At 42.1% G+C, this 6,261-nt stretch overlaps 2 non-coding genes and 1 pseudogene across 2 annotated transcripts; all 3 read left to right on the top strand.

The window, feature by feature from the left end:
• The first annotated feature begins 3,283 nt into the window (after nt 1-3,283).
• Nucleotides 3,284-3,397, top strand: LOC140288147 (U5 spliceosomal RNA). Its single transcript, XR_011912034.1, has one exon. It is a non-coding gene; the product is annotated as a U5 spliceosomal RNA (small nuclear RNA).
• Nucleotides 3,398-3,705: 308 nt separating this feature from the next.
• LOC140288144 (U2 spliceosomal RNA) lies at nt 3,706-3,889 on the top strand. Its single transcript, XR_011912032.1, has one exon. It is a non-coding gene; the product is annotated as a U2 spliceosomal RNA (small nuclear RNA).
• Nucleotides 3,890-6,179: 2,290 nt separating this feature from the next.
• LOC140288148 (U5 spliceosomal RNA) lies at nt 6,180-6,261 on the top strand (annotated as a pseudogene; the record flags this gene model as incomplete).

The raw sequence follows: 6,261 nt of genomic DNA, 5'->3' as shown, positions 1-6,261 counted from the left end.
CTTCTTTTTGATGGTGTATAGTCGGGCTTTCGAGCCTTTTCTTCCCGATTTTTACAAACCATGGTGTGACTTTCACACCTTCTTGTAGCCGAACAACTCCGCTCCCGCTATTGATTGTGTACAGTCGGGTATTTTAACCTTTTCTTACCCGCTTTTTACCAACTATGGTCGGACATTCACACCGTCTTACAGCGGAACACCTCTGCTCCCGCTTTTGATCATGTAAGGTTTGATATTCGAAAATTTTCTTTCATGTTTTAAAGCAATTATTAATGGACATTCACACCTACTTGCAGCCGAACACCACCTCTCCCGCTTTTGATGATGTATGGACCGGCATTCTTACCTTTTCTAACACATTTTTCAGCAATTATGGTTGGAGAATCACACCTTTTCACAGCCGAACAACTCCGCTACCGCATTTGATGGTGTATAGTCGGGATTTCTCACCCTTTTTCATCAGCTTTTTGCAAATTATTCTCTGACATTCACACCTACTTGCAGTCGAACAGCTCTGCTCCCGCTTTTGATTATGTTTGGTTAGATATTCGAACCTTTTCTTAACTGCTTTTTTACAAACCTTGGTCGGACGTTCACACCTTCTTGCAGCCGAACACCTACGCTTCCGGTTTTGATAGTGTATTTTCGGGCATACGAACCTTTTCTTACCCGCTTTTTACAAACCATGGTCGGACTTTCACACCTCTTAGCTGAACAACTCCGCTCCCTCTTTTGATTGTGTACAGTCGGGTATTTTAACCTTTTCTTACCCGCTTTTTACCAACTATGATCGGACATTCACACCGTCTTACAGCGGAACACCTCCGCTCCCTCTTTTGATGGTGTATGTTCGGGCATTCGAACCTTTTCTTACCCGCTTTTTACAAACTATGGTCAGACATTCACACCTTCTTGCAGCCGAACACTTCCGCTCTACCTTTTAGTGTTCTATGGGGTATTCACACCTTTTTTTTCACCGCATTTTATAGATTATGGTTGTAAATTCTCACCCACTCTTATCCGAAGACCTCTCCTCCTGCTTTGGTTAATATATAGTCGGGCATTCGAACCTTTTCTTACCCGCTTTTTACAAATTATGGTCGAACATTCACACCTACTTGCAGCCGAACACCTCCGCTCCCGCTTTTGATGGTGTATAGTCGGGCTTTCGAGCCTTTTCTTCCCCGGTTTTTACAAATTATGGTTGGACATTCAGACCTTGCAGCCGAAAACCTCCGCTCCCTCTTTTGATCATACATTGTCAGGCATTCGCACCTACTTGCAGCCGAATACTTCCGCTCCACCTTTTAGTGATGTATGGTTGGCATTTGCACCTTTTCTTACCCTTTCTTACCCTACTGATTGCTTAAGATTAAGTTGTTTTTTCTCAAACTACAACATTTTTTTAATTGTTGAAACTTGATTTGAAGTGGATAAATAAGGAGGACAAACAGTTTTGAGTCAGGCTGATAGAAGGAATTAATTTTATAGCAAAATCTGTATTTCGTCATATGTCGAGAGATGCTTATTGCTGAAGAAGTACAAAGTACAACGTTGTTTATCGTTGAAACTTGATTAGACATGAATAAATATGAAGGACAAAGCAGTCTTAACTTGGTTAGAGTTAAGGTTTTATAGGAGAATCCGAATTCGTGCATAACTCGTAAAATAGAGCTTATTTTCGGATTCCTGAAGAATGAGTCTGGTTCTTTCTCATAATACAAAGTTTGTTGTTTATTGTTGAAACTTCATCAGAAGTGAAGAAATAAATGAATGCCTATCAACAAATGTGGGATCTAAACTCTAGTGCTTCCTCTAAAATAATTTCCTTTCTCAATTCAGAAATGTGTGTGTGTAAGTTACAACACCCGTGACACCAAAACGGCTTTCTTTTCTCTCTTTTCTCTACACTCTGCACTGTGAGAACACACACCAAATCAGAAAGGCTTTTTTCTCTCTTTTCTACATTATGGACTGTGGGGACACAAAACCGCTCTCTCTTTTTTTTTTTGATTGTGTGCCAGGGCGTTGTCTCACGTATTAGATTATGCTTACGATACGAATGGGTTTATCAGTCACATCAGAATCCATACATACTGATCCTCCCGTAATAAAATGGTCGGATCTTATCAAACACACTTTGTTTCTTGTGACAATCAAGTCAGCGAAACAGCGTATACACGTCAAGACACTGAATCAAGTTTGCCACAAGAACTCATAAGTTTGGCAGTATTGCTCTGCCGTCAGCAATCATACACCCATTTTATTTTCGTGAGACATGTGCAGGTACCTGTTCATCTACTGTTCTATCACTATGAATTAGTTTATCTATTATCAATAAGGATACTTCTACAACTACTATCAAAGTATGTCCAGACTTCTTATGTTGTCAGTTGCTATATATGAATAAGTGGGTAGCTACTGACAAGCATTAAGCATGTCACACAGCCCAAACATATAACATTTCAGGACACACCACACAGTTAACAACCACCGTGAAGTGTCAAAGCCCAAACATGTAACATTCAACAGGACACTTACACAACACATTCAAATCAAACAGTCAGACAACATACAAGAACATATACCCCAGCCGGCATTGCTCCCTGCCTATTTTCCTACAGCTCACTATGTGTGCGCACACCTTTATTCACAAACTCTTCAACTTATACTCTTTTACCAAAGCTGCTACAGCTCGATTGGCCGAATACCCTTAGATCCTATTTCGGTGAATTTGACATCTGCCTTACATGTAACAGATTAGCGGTTTAGCAGTTTTAATTTAGTTTGAGTGAAGGAATTCATTTTATAGCAAAATCCGAAATCGTGAAGAACTCATGAAAGTAAGCTTATTCTCGGATTCCTGAAACTTTAGATTTGCTCTTTCTTTTACTGCAAAGTACAACGTTGTTTTTTTTTTGTTTAAATCTTTCTAGACATGGTAAATATGAAGGACAAAGCAGTTTTAACATAGTTTGAGTGAAGGAATTCATTTTATAGATAAAATCCCAAGAGTCTGCTGAGAAAAGAGAGTGAATGCGAAGTAGACTTTAACACGGCTCTGGGAGCGAGCCGAGTGTGGGCTAACCGGGAGAATTGCTTGAAAGAAACGCGACACCGAATGAGCGGTCAGAACAAAGCCTCAATACGGTGTTCCCGTGGTGTTTTTGTTGCTGCCTTGTCGATTGCACAGGGGCAAGCGTTTCAACCAAGCAACGCTCACCATGGGGAAGGTGGCTATGGCAACTAGCCTGATGCCCTGCTCCCGCAGTGACGGATAATCGTACTCTGGTTTCTCTTCATAACATACAAGTCTTTCGCCTTTTACTAAAGACTTTCGTGGAGAGCAGCACTAATGAGTTGTTTCTATTTTTGGCAGGCTTTACCTTTGCGGGTGAAGCCCTTTCTGTCTGTGCAAAAGAAATCTTGTTACTGTGCAGAGTGACTTCTCTGAGTAGAGTCGCCTTACTTGTTGCGATTGTGCCGATGTTCGAAGCTGGAGTGCAAAGTTGTTGCTTGAATGGTGCTTGCTGGAGCATGCGGGAGTGCAAAGTTATACCATTTAAAAGGGCTGAAGAGTGCTCAGTGCAGCGGGTGGGTGGAGGTGCAACGTGACACTCTGGCCACCTATGGCCATAAAAAGAACACTGCTACAAGTGCGCATTGTGCCAGCAAGGGCCCTCGGACCTGAAACAGTGGACAGTTATCGCTTCTCGGCCTTTTGGCTAAGATCAAGTGTAGTATCTGTTCTTATCAGTTTAATGTGTCCTCTATACGAGGACTACATATTAAATGGATTTTTAAGAATAGGAGTTGAAAAAGAAGCTTGCTCCGTTCACTCCAAGCATCGACCCAGTACTGCAGTGCCGCTGGGAACGGTGCGCTCTTCTCTGCTCTTGTGAAAAAGCAAACAGCGGTGCAGGATGGAAGTTTCAGGGAGCCCAAGATGAAACTTTCTTTTAATCTGCTGAGAAAAGAGAGTGAATGCGAAGTAGACTTTAACACAGCTCTGGAAGCGAGCCGAGTGTGGGCTAACCGGGAGAATTGCTTGAAAGAAACGCGACACCGAGTGAGTGGTCAGATCAAAGCCTCAATACGGTGTTCCCGTGGTGTTTGTGGCTGCCTTGTCTTTTGCACAGAGTAAAAGACAAGGCAGCCATCGAATAGGGCCCGATTGTTCCTACTTGGTCAGCCGAGGAGCAAGGGGGGGGAGCAAGCGTCTCAACCAAGCAAATCTCACCAAGTAGGAACATTCGGGCCCTATTCGATTGCTGCAACACCTGAAAGAGATATTGATGCGAGACCCGATCAAAAGCTTTTTCAAAGTCTAAATTTAAGATGACAAGCCGGGTGTTTCTGTCTCTAGCGTAATCAATGATGTCTCGAATCAGTACGAGGCTGTCGGTGAGTTGTCTCTCTGAGATGGCACAAGCCTGGTCTGGGTGAATTACCTCCTCTAAAACAGAGGAAATCCGTGTCGTTAAAACCTTGCTAAAAAGTTTACAGTCAAAGTTTAAAAGTGTGATGGGCCTCCAATTCTTTAGGTCAGTCTTATCATTTTTATCAGAAGTGAAGAAATAAATGAATGCCTATCAACAAATGTTGGATCTAAACTCTAGTGCTTCCTCTAAAATAATTTCCTTTCTCAATTTAGAAATGTGTGTGTGTAAGTCACAACACCCGTGACACCAAAACGGCTTTCTTTTCTCTACACTCTGCACTGTGAGCACACACACCAAATCAGAAAGGCTTTTTTCTCTCTTTTCTACATTATGGACTGTGGGGACACAAAACCGCTCTCTCTTTTTTTTTTTATCGTGTGCCAGGGCGTTGTCTCACGTATTAGATTGTGCTTAAGATACGAATGGGTTTTATCAGTCACATCAGAATCCATACATACTGATCCTCCCGTAATAAAATGGTCGGATCTTATCAAACACACTTTGTTTCTTGTGACAATCAAGTCAGCGAAACAGCGTATACACGTCAAGACACTGAATCAAGTTTGCCACAAGAACTCATAAGTTTGGCAGTATTGCTCTGCCGTCAGCAATCATACATCCATTTTATTTTCGTGAGACATGTGCAGGCACCTGTTCATCTACTGTTCTATCACTATGAATTAGTTTATCTATTATCAATAAGGATACTTCTACAACTACTCTATCAAAGTATGTCCGGACTTCTTACGTTGTCAGTTGCTATATATGAATAAGTGGGTAGCTACTGAGAAGCATTAAGCATGTCACACAGCCCAAACATATAACATTTCAGGACACACCACACAGTTAACAACCACAGTGAAGCGTGTCAAAGCCCAAACATGTAACATTCAACAGGACACTTACACAACACATTCAAATCAAACAGTCAGACAACATACAAGAACATATACCCCAGTCGGCATTGCTCCCTGCCTATTTTCCTACAGCTCACTATGTGTGCGCACACCTTTATTCACAAACTCTTCAACTTATACTCTTTTACCGAAGCTGCTACAGCTCGATTGGCCGAATACCGAATAATCCTAATTCGGTGAATTTGACATCTGCCTTACATGTAACAGATTAGCGGTTTAGCAGTTTTAATTTAGTTTGAGTGAAGGAATTCATTTTATAGCAAAATCCGAAATCGTGAAGAACTCATGAAAGTAAGCTTATTCTCGGATTCCTGAAACTTTAGATTTGCTATTTCTTTTACTGCAAAGTACAACGTTGGTTTTTTTGTTTAAATCTTTCAAGACATGGTAAATATGAAGGACAAAGCAGTTTTAACATAGTTTGAGTGAAGGAATTCATTTTATTGATAAAATCCCAAAAGTCTGCTGAGAAAAGAGAGTGAATGCGAAGTAGACTTTAACACGGCTCTGGGAGCGAGCCGAGTGCGGGCTAACCGGGAGAATTGCTTGAAAGAAACGCGACACCGAATGAGCGGTCAGAACAAAGCCTCAATACGGTTTTCCCGTGGTGTTTTTGTTGCTGCCTTGTCTTTTGCACAGAGTAAAAGACAAGGCAGCCATCGAATAGGGCCCGATTGTTCCTACTTGGTCAGCCGAGGAGCAAGGGGGGGGGGGGGGGGGGGGGGGGGGGGGGCAAGCGTCTCAACCAAGCAAAGCTCACCATGGGGAAGGTGGCTATGCCAACTAGCCTGATGCCCTGCTCCCGCAGTGACGGATAATCGTACTCTGGTTTCTCTTCATAACGTACAAGTCTTTCGCCTTTTACTAAAGACTTCTGTGGAGAGCAGCACTAATGAGTTGTT

Source organism: Leuresthes tenuis, unplaced genomic scaffold (assembly GCF_036924035.1).
Source record: "Leuresthes tenuis unplaced genomic scaffold, fLeuTen1.0.hap1 SCAF_239, whole genome shotgun sequence".
NCBI classification, from domain to species: domain Eukaryota; kingdom Metazoa; phylum Chordata; class Actinopteri; order Atheriniformes; family Atherinopsidae; genus Leuresthes; species Leuresthes tenuis.
Note: the sequence above shows the minus strand (reverse complement) of the source record. Positions and strands in the feature narration are given on the sequence as shown.